Source organism: Ictidomys tridecemlineatus, chromosome 5 (assembly GCF_052094955.1).
Source record: "Ictidomys tridecemlineatus isolate mIctTri1 chromosome 5, mIctTri1.hap1, whole genome shotgun sequence".
NCBI classification, from domain to species: Eukaryota; Metazoa; Chordata; class Mammalia; order Rodentia; family Sciuridae; genus Ictidomys; species Ictidomys tridecemlineatus.
Genome location: NC_135481.1, coordinates 30,997,192 through 31,012,650, shown reverse-complemented (window position 1 = coordinate 31,012,650; position 15,459 = coordinate 30,997,192). Strand labels below are relative to the sequence as shown.

Genomic DNA, 15,459 nt, shown 5'->3' with positions numbered 1-15,459 from the left:
GAATCCATAGAACAGTGAATTACAAAATTCTAGATCTAACTCATTAATTTTGATTCTTCAAGAATTCTTTTGATCATTATTCCATGTATTTGTGTCTGTTACTGTTCAAGATACTGAAGTAATACTTTCTCATCTTACTTTCAGAATATTAAGAGCTCAACTCCAACACACTTGCCTCCATTTGTGTCCCTGTCTACTTATATCCCCTCAATTAGAATCCACATCTGCATAGCTCACGAGATGGGATAAGTACAAGTTAGAAACTTCCCCCAACTAACACTGAGCAGCCAGCCCTGCCATTTAGTCTTTGCTTTGTCCTTTCCCTTCCAAAGACACTCCCAAGTTTGTAGTAGAAGGAGTTTGAAATCATCATTATCAATAGTCTATTATAAGACACCAACTTCTTATTTCTATCTGATTATTTCTTAGTACTCATTAATCACACTGTCCCCATGCCTCCATCCCTTCCTTTTCCCACGCCTCTAGTACCTACCATTCTACTCCATACCTCTGTGAGGTAAACTCTTTGTATTCCATATATAAGAAAGACCATGTGGTGCTTGTTTTTGTGTTTCTGGCTTATTTCACCTAATAACAATATCCAGTTCCATCCATATTGTTGAAAATAATGGTTTCATTCTTTTTATGACTAAATACTATTCCATGGTATACATATACCACATTTTCTATATCCATTCATCAACTAATCAGCACTTGGTTGTTTCCATTTCTTGGAAATTGTGAATAGTGCTGCAGTGAACATGAATTTTTTGAAGAACTTCTTTTTCAAACTGGCTATACTAATTTACATGCCTACCATCAGTATACAAATGGTCCATTTTGTCCACACCTAATACTTATCTTTTGTTAATAACATTCTAATGAGAATAAAGTGCTATCTTAATTAAGGCTTGGATTTGCTTTCTCTGATGATTGGTGAATTTGAGTGCTTTTTCCATATACCTGTTGGCTGCTTGTATGTCTTTTTTTCTTTTTTTTTTTTAAGAGTGAGAGAGGAGAGAGAATTTTTAATATTTATTTTTTAGTTCTTGGCGGACACAATATCTTTGTTGGTATGTGGTGCTGAGGATAGAACCCGGGCCACACGCATGCCAGGCAAGCGTGCTACTGCTTGAGCCACATCCCCAGCCCTGCTTGTATGTCTTTTTTAAGTCTACTGCTGAGAGCCATTGCCAAGTAGGAATGACGCATGGCGTTTTGGGGTTGAAAGGTGACCCTGCTCAGGGATTAGGGTGGCTCCAGGTTTAGGGTGGATCCTGCTGGGAATAGGGCGGCTCCAGGATTAGGGCGTATCCTGCTGCCTCAGGTGCCCCGCTCTTTGGAATTCCCGTGGAGTTCCCGTGGAGTTCTCGCAGGGTTCTGAGAGAATTGGTGCCCAGAGCCGGGTAGAGGCAGTGTGTTCACGGGAAGTGTGGGTAGAGCGCCGGTGAGAGTTCGGGAATAAAGAGTTGCTGTTTGAATCTACAAGGTGTGTGGTAGCTCTGTTATTTTGTGCCCAGCCAGACTGTGGCAGTCTACTGCTTTTTTTTTTTTTTTTTTTTTTTAAACAAGAGACAGAATCATAATGTTGCCTAAGCCTTATTCAGACTCCTAGGTTCAGGCAATCCTCCTGCCTCAGCCTCAGGAGTAGCTGGGAGTACAAGTGCACACCACTCAGCCTAGTTTATTGACTACTTTTTTAATTTGTAAATATATTTTTCTTTCTTAAATTTGTTCTAATTAGTTATATATGACAGTAGAATGAATTTTGGCACATCATGCATAAATAGAGTATAACTTCTCATTCTTGTGGTTGTACATGATGTAGGATCACACCAGTTATGTAATCATATATGTACATAGGGTAATAATGTCCAATTCATTCTACTATCCTTCCTCCCCCCATATCCCCTGCCCTCCCTTCACTCCCCTCTGCCTAATCCAAAGTACCTCTATTTTTCCCTAGCACCCTGCCCCCTTATTGTGAATTAGCATCTGAATATATAAGAAAACATTCAGCCTTCGGTTTATTTATTTATTTGTTTGTTTGTTTATTTGTGGGTGCTGGGGATTGAACCCAAGGCCTTATGCATGTAAGGCAAGTGCTCTACCAACTGAGCCACATCCCCAGTTCTTGGCTTTTGGTTTTTTTGGGTTGAGCCTCCCTATTTTCTCCCCATCCCTAATCTCAGGGGAAACAGGATTACCTTCCCCATCCCAGGAAGAGTTATCTATCCTTGAGCACACACCCACCACAGGAACAAAGTAGCTCAGATTCAGGGATGGTTCCAGAAGATCTAAGAAATTACTATCTCCCAAAGTAACAAGTGAATTACAAGTCCAAATAGAGAACACTTGGAGTGTAGCTTTTGATTCACTTCTTAAAAACAAACAAACAAAAAAAAACAAACAAAAAAACCCTGTTCCCCCTGATATACAGAATCATAGTCTCTGGAATAGTCCCTGTTTTTCTCCTTTGCTAACAAAGCAATACAACTTCTTTTTCCTTTTTCCCAAAACTTTATCCTTGTTATTGGCTTGTCACTGGGGACAACAGGGACAAAATCTTTACCACATGTGCTTTTGGGGGGACACTTAATATCCAAATTACAACATATGTCTCTGTCTCCAAAGGTTCATGTCCATCACACAGTGCCAAATGCATTCAATCTGAGTTTCCAAAGTCTTAACTGTTCCAGTATTATGTGTAAGTCCAAGTCCACAGTGAGACTTCAGGCAAGACTCCAGGCAAATTTAGTTGTGAGCTCCTGTAAAATCAAAAGAACAAATTACATACTTTCAAGATACAGTGATGAAATAGGCACAGGACAGACATTCCTATTTCGAAAGGGAGGAACAGGGAAATAGTAAAGACCAAAGCAATCAAAACAGCCAGCAAACCTGGAAAGGGGACACATGTAGAACTTTTGATGTTCCATTTTATATCTTTCTATGTTGCTTATCTCTTAACATATTAATGTATTTTTAAATTGGCTTGAGGGTTTTTTGTGTGTTTATACTAAAGATATGAACCACCTATGCACCATGTTTGCAATATTGCACCATTCTGAACTTGTCTGCATACCTCTTACAAGTGGGTTTGATGCTTTCTGATGTTTTCTTCTTGCTCAGTATGTCTTTTTTCTTTTAAGTTTGAAGAACTTACTTTAGTATTTATTATAGAACAGGTCCAGTAAAGATATATTCACTTAGTTTTTGCTTGAATGTCTTTATCTCTGTTTCTTTTCTAAAAAAAAAATAGCTTTGCTTTATACAATATTATCGTTCAACAGTTCATTTTTCTCCTCCCTTCATGCTGTGAAAATCTCATGCCAACTCTCTGTTGCCTTACGGTTTTTGCTGACAGGCAAATTGGGACACCCTTATGTGTTATTCTTTTCATTTGATGCCTCAAAAATCTTCTCATTATTTTTCACCTTTGAGAGCTTGATTTTGTTCGGGGGTAGAATTGGTTGAGTTAAATCTGACTAGTGATCTTTGACCTATGTACCTGGATAATTCATGTCCTTTTCTAGATTCAGGAAATTTTCTGTTATCATTCTTTCTTTCTTTCTTTCTTTCTCCTTCAATTGTGTATTTTCAAATAGGCTATCTTGTAACTTGTTGATTATCTCTTCTATTCTATCCATTCTACTACTGATGCCTTCTATTATGTTTTAATCTATTTTTCAACTCAAGAATTTGTTTGATTTTCTTTTCTTTTCTCTTTTTTTGCAGGGGGTGATGGGCACTGGGAATTGAACCCAGGAGAACTTTACCACCAAATTACACCCCCAGTACTTTTTGTTTTTTTATTTTGAGACAGGGTCTCACTAAATTTCTGAGGGTCTTACTAAGTTGCTGAGGCTAAACTTGTGATCCTCATGTCTTAGCCTCCTGGGTTGCTGGGATTACCAGGATTATATATAGTGTGCACCACCAGGCCTAGCTTGTTTAATTTTTTAAAATTGCTCTTGTTTCTGTTTCTTTGTTAGAGCAATGAGCTATTTTTCTTTGTTCTCTTAAAGCTCATTTAGTTTCCTTAATATGCCTGTTTTATTCTTTACAGACTGGTTGGTCTCTGGCCAGTTTCTGGCACCTGTGAGTGTGTGTGTGTGTGTGTGTGTGTGTGTGAGAGAGAGAGAGAGAGAGAGAGAGAGAGAGAGAGAGAGAGAGAGAGAAGACTTGAAATTTAACCCATAGTCTTGTGCATGCTAGGCTACTACGTACCACTGAGCTATATCATCAGCACCCCCCCCCTTTTTTTTTTTGCAACAAGGTCTTGCTAAATTTGCCCAGGCTTCAACTTGCAATCCTCCTACCACAGGTTTTTGAGTAAAATGAGATTATAGGTGTACGCCGCTGTGCCCAGCTTCTGGCATCCCACCCCTGCCTTGATGGAGCTGAGAATTGAACCCAGGAACTTGTACATGCTAGGCAATGCTCTACCACTGAGCTACATAGATAGCCTCTTTTATTTTATTCTGAGGCAAGGTCTCACTAAGTTGTGCAGGCTCACCCCAAATCTATAATCCTCCTGCCTCAGCCTTCACCATAGTTCAGATTATAGGCATTTGACACCATGCCTGATATTTTTTTTTTGCACCTTATTTTGACTGTTGGTCAGATCATGGTTTCCTGAAAGTTACTGATGCTTGGTGATATGCAATGTCATTTGCACATTGAAGGTTTGGTATTTATTGCAGTCTTCATGATCTTACTTTTTGTCTGTTGGCAAAAGTTCAAGCAGGCTGCTTTTCTGAGTCTGTAGTCACTGTCACTATTTTTTACCACTAGATGGCACCCTAGGTCCACATTTTCTGTAAATTACTCCCCCCACCCCTCCCCACCCCCCCAATAGAGGGCAATCCTATCCCTCAATCTGTAGTTGATATGTTTGTTCAACATGACTTAGGGGGAGCACCTATAATGGGTAGTCCTCCTCATAATCCTCTTCCTGAGGCCAAGTTAGGCCCACATGTTTCATCTGCAATCACCAGCCTATGGTCAAGGACTGCAGAATTTTGCCTGGTTTGAACATAATCAATGAGGAGGGATCAGCCTCTAATGAACACTTATATACTGGATCACACCTTAAGTCCACAGCCTACTGAGACCAGCACAGCACTGAGTAGGATCAAGGCCTATATTGCTATGGGCTGTCTACTGCTAAGAGAGACACATAGCTCAAGACCACTGCAGCCAGTCACAGGTGATACTGACTGGAATAGAATTCTGATAGACTGGAGCCACATGTTTCTGCCTGACAAAGCTGTTCCAGATACTCCATCTGTGGGCACTGACCTGGTGTGAGGCCCATAGGATCTTCCCAGTGTTAGATTTCACCAGCCAGGCACTGAATTCCAAGGCAAAGTCCTGTGCTTACTATCCTATGTTCCCTCCAGCATACAGAGTTTTGCTCCATGCTATGATGCCCAAGGTTGGGGTGGTGAAGGTATTTCCTGGTCACCAAGACTGATGCTAAACTGGCCACACCCAAGTCTCACAGGCACAGGGAGCTTGAAAGTCTCATAGGTCCATCCAGGCCCATGCTGCAACTGACTTTGACACTAGGCAAAACACAAGTTCATCCCATCCAGAAAAATTCCTGGTGCCAGTGCATATCTAGAGCTATGTATACAGGTGCTACCCTGGGGATTCCTTTGCTGTCCAAGGTTGGGGTAAACCTGGTCCAGAGAGTCCCCTTAGGTGTCAAGACTAAAACCAAGGTGGGTCACACTTGAGTCATAATTGAGCTACAGGAACCAGGCACTATGGTCTCTCACAGTCTAGGGGATGGGTGTTCCCATGCCTACTCTAAGATTAATAATGATGCAGGTCGAAATGTGAGTCTGTGCTACTGCCACATAGGTAACTACCTACTGCCAAGACAAATAAATCTGTCTGAGCCCTCTGTCTGAGGGCTCTGACCTAGGTATAGGGGCTTCTGTTTTCTACCTGGTATTGGGAATCACTGCAGTGGGTCTGGTACCAAGTTCCAAGGCAAAGTACTGAACTGGTTTTCATTCTGTGCTCCCCACAGGTGAAGTCTTACTATCCCCTCTGCTGCCTAAGACTGGGGGAGAGGGGTTGGTGGCAGTCTATTGGCTGTCTAACTATTGCAATTCCAGAAGCTTAGACCATTGGTATAGACCTGAGGCATAGGTGGTAAGTCTATGCCTGGAACTGTATTTTGCTGTGGAGGGCCTGTGTTTCAAATCTAAGGTATGAACTTAATTTATTCTTTCCCCAAGCAGCAGACATCTCCACCCTGCTTGGAATTGAGGGAAGGTTGGTACTTGCAACTCTCTCGTGTCTGCTTTTTTCAATGCATATTATTATTATTATTATTATTATTATTATTATTATTATTATTATTATTATTAACAGGCACTATGGTCTCACCTGGCTTCCTTAGCTCTAGAAAGGGTAGTTCAGGTGTGAACAGCAGTTCAACTTGGTATATGGGGGAAGATAGTTGCCAGAGGATCTTATTCAGCCACCATCTTGCTCTACCTTGAAGAACTTTTCCTTTGCATTCTCAGCATGGCTAACTAGTACAGGAGGTCTAGTTTTGGGCCTATCTCAGCCTTCATTGTGATTTTTTCATTAAATTTAAATCATTTCTAGGTTGTTTTTTTTTTTTTACATTTAAAATGACAAACATGGGACTCTTCCTTTCACATGAATACTTAAGAGAACATTGTAAGGTTAAGTGGCCTAATTTCAATATTGTTTTGTCTCAAGGAATAAGGAAGTCCAAGGAGCAGGACAGATATGAAGGATTGGCCATTTTGGTGGAGGAATTAAAACACACAGGTTTATGTATTAAAGCTCATTGTCTTAAAAGCTTCCAGTTTGAGCCAGGCATAGTAGCCCACGCCTATAATCCCAGATACTCAGGAGGCTGAGGCAGGAGGATCTCAAGTTTAAGGCCAATCTCAGCAATTTAATGAGACCCCATGTCAAAATAAGAAAGGGCTGGAGATAAAATGTTAGGAGGAGCTCCCAATTTGTAGAGCCCAAAACAACTACAATTATAATAGTTTTATGTTTTCTTTTTTTTTTTTTTACTTCTGCTATCAGAGATAGAACCCAGTGGCACTTTATCCCTAGTCCTTTTTTTTTTTTTTTTTTTGAGCTGGGGATTGAACCCAGGACCTTGTGCATGCAATATGATTTTGATTTTTTATTTTGATCAGTGTGCCTACCACCTGGCAGCAATTACAGTAGCAACCTCAGTGAGCACTGATTATAGATCAACATAACATTTAATAATACAGAAAGTATTTGAAATATTGAAAAAATTACAAAAATATGACAAGCAAACATGAAGTGAGCACATACTACTGGAAAAATTGTGCCAACAGAGTTGCTTAAGGCACGGTTACCATAAACCATCAATTTACAAAAAGAATATCTGCAAAGCTTAATAAAATGAAGTATGCCTGTGTGTATAGTACAGCAAAGTTTAACACATGTCTACACTGAAGTATATGAAGAAGAAACCAGATTTTGTGGCACTTGTAGTTAAAAATAAGTCAGATCCAAGAAAGGACTGGCCCATTAAAGTCTTACATGGGTTCTGGGTACTGAGAGCCCCTTAATTCCTTCAAACACCCCAACCAAGGGGAAAAAAAGAACCATACTTAGGCAAATACAGACTCAACTATGCTTAAAGCAATCTCTTGCTGACTAGCCTAGAGTTGATCATGTGGCATAGACTTTCAGTTTCATGGTATACTTCCCCTGCCCCTAGGTTTCTGCTTCTCCAGGACAGAGAGAACTAAAGATATAGTTAATAAGAGCACAAACTCCACAGAGATGTTCCTTGACCAGAAAAAAAATAAAGTGATACTACAGAAACTATACCATGTTTGATTTTGATTCAAACTACAAGTCAATAAAAAATTATAAAGGAATCCATGTAAAACAAAAGAAAAAAATCTGCATGACAAGTATGTGTGTATGTGTGTGTGTGTGTATAAACAAAGTCAAAAAAGCAGATCACTACTTGGAAAAAATAAGGAATATCTATAAGCACTGATAGGGAATTCTCTCCAGTTTAAAGTATATTTAATTATAGATTGTTTTATTATTTATTAAAAATTTATTTATTTATTTTTGGTACCAGGGATTGAAACCAGAGGCACTTACTACTGAGCAACATCCCAAGCCCTTTTTTTCTTCTTTTTTAAATTTAATTAATTTATTTGTTCTAATTAGTAATACATGACAGCAGAATGCATTTTGATTCATAGGACACAAATGGAGCATAATTTTTAATTTCTCTGGTTGTACACGTAGAGTCACACCATTCATGTCATTGTACATGTACCTAGGGTAATGATGTCCATCTCATTCCACCATCTTTCCTATCACCCTTTTTATTTTTTATTTTGAGACAAGGTCTCACTAAGTTGCTGAGACTGATTTTGAACTTGTGATCAGCCTCCCAAGCCACTGAAATGACAGGCATGTACCACCGCACTTGGCAGATAGATTATTTTTAAAAAGGTGCAGAAATTGTATGTAGTGTGATATCTGTTTTTTTAAAGTGTTAGAGATACAACCCAGGGCCTCATACATGCTATACCACTCCATGACTACCACTGAGCTAATCTCCAGCCCTTAACATTCTACCTTTGTATGCATATATACACATGCATGTATTGTATTTGCATAAATAAATTCTCAAAGGCTCCCTAAGTTATCAATTGAAGTGATTACCCATAAGGTAAGTCTGTGAGACAGTGATGGAAGCAATACTTTCCAGTGTACACCTTCTGATATTGTTCTGTTTTTTAACCCATATAAATAAAATGTATTTCCTATTTTTTTTTTTTTAAAGAAGAGTCAGGGATGTGACTCAGTGATAGAGAAGTTGCCTAGCACGCATGAGGCCCTGGGTTCAATCACCAGCATTACAAAAAAAAAAAAAAAAAGAGGTGGAGGGGCTTTCCCCATCTATAAATAGAAACATCAAAACTAAGAGTTAAGAACCTCTGAGGGTCTGGGGTTGTGGCTCACTGGTAGAATGCTTGCCTAGCATGTGTGAGGCACTGGGTTCCATCCTCAGCACTGCATAAAAAAATAAATAAAGTTATTGTGTCCATCTACCAAAAAAATTAAAAAAAAAAAAGAAATTTTGAGATTGCCTAAAATGGTTTCCTCATTTTAAAAGAGAAAATGAAGGAATATAAGCATGACATCTTCTACTTGATTTAGCATATCTGCTTTATTACAGAGCTAGAATATAAATTTCTTCATGAATGCTGTGTACTCTAGTCCTTACTGATTTTCCTTTTCACTAACTTATTAATGTCGTCACAGTGTTTGGCCCATAACTGCTTTGTTTAATAATTTATCAAGTGTTCACTGAGTACTGGGTGTATTGCTAAGTTTCTTGAATGCAGAGCTGTTGATTGGAATACTGTGAGCAGAGGTATAAAGTTTTAATCCTTGTTCTAGCGTATGACAAAAAGTCAATAAGGCTTCTAATCCATTCACCTACCCATGTTGAAACAATTTAAATTTTCTTTCTGCTATGATTTGGATGTGTCCCCTAAAATTTCATGTGTTAGAGAATTAATTCCCTATCTAATTAGTTAGATGAGGGCATGATGGCATTAGTGGCTTTATAAGAAGAGCAGGTGGCACCAGATGTAGCATGTTTGCTCTGTCTCACCATGTAATGCCCAGTGCTGTGTAATGATGTCAGGAGAAAGCCCTCACCAGAAGCTGAACTGACACGAGTGTGTGCTCTTGGATTTCCATCCTCTAGAACTGTGAGCCAAGTAAACTTTTATTCTGTATAAATAACCCAGTCTGTGCTACTCAGTAACAGCAACAGAAGACAGACTAAAACAGAACATTTATAATAAAACGTGGGGCTTTTGCTGTACTAACAGCTGACAATGTAGAAGTGGCTTTGGATCTCTGTAATGAGAGCAGAGGCTGAAACAGTTTTGAAATGAATGCTTGAAAAAAGCTTGTATTGCTTTTTTCTTGTATTGCTCTGGAGCTTTAAGGGTGATTCTGGTGAGGGTTCAGAAGAGACCAGGAAAAGTCTGGAACTTCACGAAGATTATCTAAGTGATTGTGACCAGAATGTTACTAAAGATGTGGACAGTAAGGGCCATCTGATGATGTTTCAAATGGAACTGAGGGAAAAGTATTAGAAACTAGAGTATAGACCATCCTTGTTTTAAAGTTGCAAAAACAATACCTGCTTTGTGTTGATGCCCTAGAAACTTATGGAATGCAGAACTTAAATATCTGGTATGGGAAACTTCTCGGCAACCAAGCATTGGAGTTGCTGCTGGCTACTTTAAATCACTTACAATGAAATGACAGCAAAGAGATGCCTCTGCTCCCCACATTCCAGGCCAGCACCTCTCAGCCACTCTAGCTGGGTCTCAAGCCCCAGGTGCAGTTCAGCTCACCACTCCAGGGGGCCACAACCTGCAAATCTCAGCAATGTTCATATGGTATTAATCCTGAAGACCTACGGAATGCAAGAGTTGTGGGAATATGGCTTCCCCCATCTAGGTTTCAGAGGATGTTGTGGATGGCTTGAGGACTCAATCAGAGACTCTCACAGAGTTGGAGTCCCCACTAGGGTGATACCTAGTATAGGAACATGATGCCACAAGACTCCAGAACTGTGGAGCTATCAGTGTGCAACTCCAGCACAAAAGGACTACAGTAACAGGACTCTAATCAGAGAGCTGAAGTGTGTGCTGATCCTAGGAAAGCCACGGAGATGGGCTGTCAGAGGTCCAGGGGTCCCAACAGTATGCCCAGAATCATAGAGATGGAATCAGGTTATTCTCAAGCTTCAAACTTAATGTTGTTTTGCTGTTGGATTTTACACTTGGAACCTTTTACTCCTTTATTCTTGCCCGTTTCCCCCTTTGTAATGGGGATGTCTACATTATGCCTGTCCTATCATCGTATTTTGGAAGGAGATAACTTGTATTGATTTCACGGGCTCATAGCTAGAGGGAATTTCCTTTGAGATTATCTGTGCCTTGAGTTCCTCTTTGTCTTAATAATTTTCTAAGACTATAAAGTCTAAGTCTCAGGTATAAAAAAATACCTAAGACTAGAAAATTTATAAAGAAAAGAGGTTTATTTTGCTTCCAGTTGTGGAGAGCCAAGAGTATGGCACTAGCATCTCTTCAACTTCTGGTGGAGGACCTTACGCTGTGAATTGTGATGAAAAAGCAGGAGGAAAGTGATCACATATAGAACACATATAGAAGAAAGAAAGCAAGACTGCCAAAGCCAATGTCTCGGCTTGGCAGCAGAATCACGAGCCACCACACACCTTTGCAGGTTCAAACAGCAATTCTTTATTCCAGCTCTCACACCGCCTCCACACAGGTCCAGGGACAATCACATTCTGCCATCTACCTGCACAATTCACCTACTCCACGAGGCTTTCTCCAAATCCCATTTTAATCTCACGAGAACTCAATGGGAACAAGCAGCAGGAACACCCTAATCCCAGCAATAATCTTCAACTTCCAACTTCCCTAAAACCCATTATCTTAAACTGGCAACGCCTTAAACTCAAGGAGCCGATTACTTCCTCAAACCTGATCAGCTCTAAACCCGGATCCGCCTTGGTCCTTGAGCAAGGTCACCTTATTAAAGCATGCATGCAATGTCCCATCGAATGTCCTCTAAGCAGCATGGGGTACGCTTGGCAAGGAAATTTCGATGCGTCATTCCTACTTGGTAATGGCCCTCAGCAGTTGACCTCTTTTGTCTCTGGCTTCTTCATCATTATGCTGTATAATTCACCCATATTGTGAATTATATGTGTGGTGTTGGGTCACTCATTCTAATCATAGAGCAGAAATATACTGTGTAACCAATATCACAATTTATTCATTCATTTTTGTTTCTTTTTATTTGTTTTTTGTCTGTTTTCATTTGCTTAAATAGACTTTTTTTTCCCCCCAGCAGTCTTAGGCTTACAGTAAAATTGTGCAGAAAATGCAGTTTCCATCATTAACATCTAACACCATAGTGACATGGTGGTTATAGAACTTACAGTTCCATGAATGAACATGACACATCCTTATCAACAAAAACCCATGGCCTACATTAGAATTCACTCTTAGTGTTGTATTGTCTGCAGGTTTTGAAAATATATAATGACATATGCTATAATTTGAATATTTTGTCCCTTTTGAAAATCATGTGTTGGTCACTTAATCCTGCCTAATCCAGTTTTTTTCTGCTGGGTATATACTTAAGGCTGGAACTTCTGGGCCACAGGATGACATTTGCTTGGCTTTAGTACATACAACCAGTTTTCCAAGGTGGTTGTACTAATTTACACTCCTATCAGTGGTCTATGAGAGTTTACATTACTCTAAATTCTTGCCAACACTTGATATGTTTTCTCTTTTTGTTGTAGCTGTTTTGGTGTATATGTAGTCATTTTGGTTGTAATGTGCATTATTTGGATGACTAAATAAACTGAGTACCTTTAAAAGTATTAAAATAATAGTCTTTTATGAAATGCTTTTTCATGCTATTTGCCCATTTTATTATCAGGCTGTCTTTTTCTGATTGATTTGTAGAAATTCTCTATTTTGGTTATTAGTCTTTTTAATTTACATATTAGCATATCTTCCTTAATTCTATAACTTGCCTTTTGGTGACCAAAAATTATGTAATTGTTTAGTAGTCTCAATTATCATATTTTTTTTCCTTTATTTAATGGTTTTTAGTGTTGATTTTAAGAAACATCTTGTTCCTTAACAAATGATGCTAGGAACACTGGATATCTCTATGTAGAAGAATGTAATTAGATTTGTATCTCTCACCCTGCACAAAAATCAAATTAAAATAGATCACAAACTTAGGAATTAGAGCAGAAACTTTCAAATGCTAGAAGAAAACATAAAGTCAACACTCCATCATATAGGTGCAGGCACTGACTACCTCAATAAGACCCTCAAAACTAAAAAAATAAAACTAAGAATCAATATGTGGGGGTGCTAGAAAACTAAAAAGCTTCTGGCTGGGGTTGTAGCTCAGTGGTAGAGCACTTACTTATCACATGTGAGGCACTGGCTTTAATCCTCAATGCCACATAAAACACAAATTAATAAAATAAAGGTTAAATTCTTAGGGGGAAAAATGGGGCTGTATAGCAAAGGAAATGATTAAGAGCTTGAAGAGAGAGCCTACAGAATGGGGGAAAATCTTTGCTAGCTGATCCTTTCACAGTGGATTAATATCCAGAATATATAAAGAACTCAAAAAACTTAATGCCAGGGGCTGGGGTTGTGGCTCAGTGGTAGAGCGCTTGCCTAGCATGTGTAAGGTGCTGGGTTCAATCCTCAACACCACATACAACAAAGATAAGGTGTGTCCCTCTAAACTAAAAAATTAAAAATGAAAAAAATCTCTCTCTCTCCTCTCTCACTCTCTCTTCTAAAAAAAAAAAATTAAACAACAAAAACTCAACAAATAACCCAGTCTATAATTTTTTTTTTTAGAAGAGAGAGTGAGAGAGGAGAGAGAGAGAATTTTTAATATTTATTTTTTAGTTCTCGAGGGACACAACATCTTTGTTGGTATGTGGTGTTGAGGATCCAACCCAGGCTGCACACATGCCAGGTGAGCGCGCTACCGCTTGAGCCACATCCCCAGCCCCACCCAGTCTATAAATTGTAATTCTCAAAAGAAAAACACTCAGGGCTGGAGTTGTGGTTCAGTGTTAGAGCACTTGCCTCACATGTATAAAGCACTGGGTTTAATTCTCAGCACTGCAAGTACATAAATGAATAAAATGAAGGTCCATCAATGACTTAAAAAAAATTAAAAAAGAAGAAACACAAATGGCCAAAACAAATATACATGAAAAAAAATGTTCAACTTCTCTAGCAATCAGAAAAATGGAAATCAAAACTACACTAAGATTTCATCTCACTTCTATCAGAATGGCAATTATCAAGAAAACAAATAACAATAAATGCTGGCAAGGATGTGGGGGAAAATGTACACTCATCCATTGTTGATGGGACTGCAAATTAATACAAGCACTCTGGAAAGCTATGTGGAGATTCCTCAAAAAACTAGAAATAGAACCACCATATGACTCAACTAACTCACCCCTTGGTATTTATCCTAAAGAACTAAAATCAGCATACTAAAACAATATAGCCACTTCAATGTTTACAGCAGCATAATTCACAATAGCTAAATTTTGGAATCAGCCCAGATATCCATCAGGAGATAAATAGATCAGGAGATAAATAGATCAGGAAAATGTGGTGTGTACACACACACACACACATAATGGAATTATATATATATATATATATATATATATATATATATATATATATATATATATATAAAATGGAATTTTACTCAGTCATAAAGAAGAATAAAATAATGGCATTTGACAGTAAATAGAGGAAAATGGAGAACATAAGCGAAAAAAGCCAGACTCAGAAAAATCAAGGGTCAAAAGTCTTCTCTCATATGTGAAAGCTATAGCAAAATAAGGAAAAGATGGTGAAGAGTGGGTTAAGGGGGGATTGGATATCATATAGGGAAGATAAGTAGAGTAGAGGAAGGAGAATTAGGAGGAGAGAGGAAGGGAGTGAAAGGGGGAGAATGGGGATTTAAATCAAATCAACTTCCATGCATGTATGATTTTGTCAAAATGAATCTGACTACTAAGTATAATTATAATGCTTTAATTTTTTAAAAATCCTGTTCTAAGATCATTAAGTTATTCTCTTATGTTTTCTTCTAAAGGATTTGTTGCTTTCCTTATGTTTTTAAAGATGTCTGAGTTGGAAGTTGTAAAAATCACTGACTATCAAAATTAAAGAGCTATTTATGAAAAACCAGAGTACTGTGATATGAATCTGAAGTAGTTGAACAAACAGCTGTCTGTAGCAGGAATACTAGGGAAAGCAATTACACAACTCCCACCTTAGTTCAGTCAAGTTTCCTTACTAAGAAGGCCATGTTGTAAGACAGTCAAAAATTGGATTAACTGCCAAGGGACTGTAAAACATAAAATAAGACAGAGGGGGAAAAGTGACATCATCTGAAGTAGATTCTTTTATCTCCTATGATTAGAAGTTCCTGTCACAGAATTATTTCCTGTCTTTCCAAGACTAACCACTCCATCAATACCCCTGATACAATAATCTTTCTGCATCATTCATCTCCTCTTATTTTAACTTCAGTTTTTAAATCTGCTCTATAAGTTTCCTTTCAACCTACACACAAGTTCACTCTGCCCAATTCACCCTACACTGAGAATCCTCAATCACTTCCCTCATCTGCCACTTTCCACAGTGCCAAAATGCACATAGTCATCACATTTGTTGTTTCTGCTTTCTCACTTCCCATTTATCCTTAGCCATTTGGCTTATCTTGTGAATTTTTGTACCAATCTACAAATACTGATCT

At 38.6% G+C, this 15,459-nt stretch overlaps 1 non-coding gene across 1 annotated transcript; it reads right to left on the bottom strand.

Annotated features, from left to right (window-relative positions):
* Positions 1-2,056: 2,056 nt before the first annotated feature.
* Trnav-uac (transfer RNA valine (anticodon UAC)) lies at positions 2,057-2,129 on the bottom strand. The gene has a single exon. It is a non-coding gene; the product is annotated as a tRNA-Val (tRNA).
* Between the last annotated feature and the right edge of the window lie 13,330 nt (positions 2,130-15,459).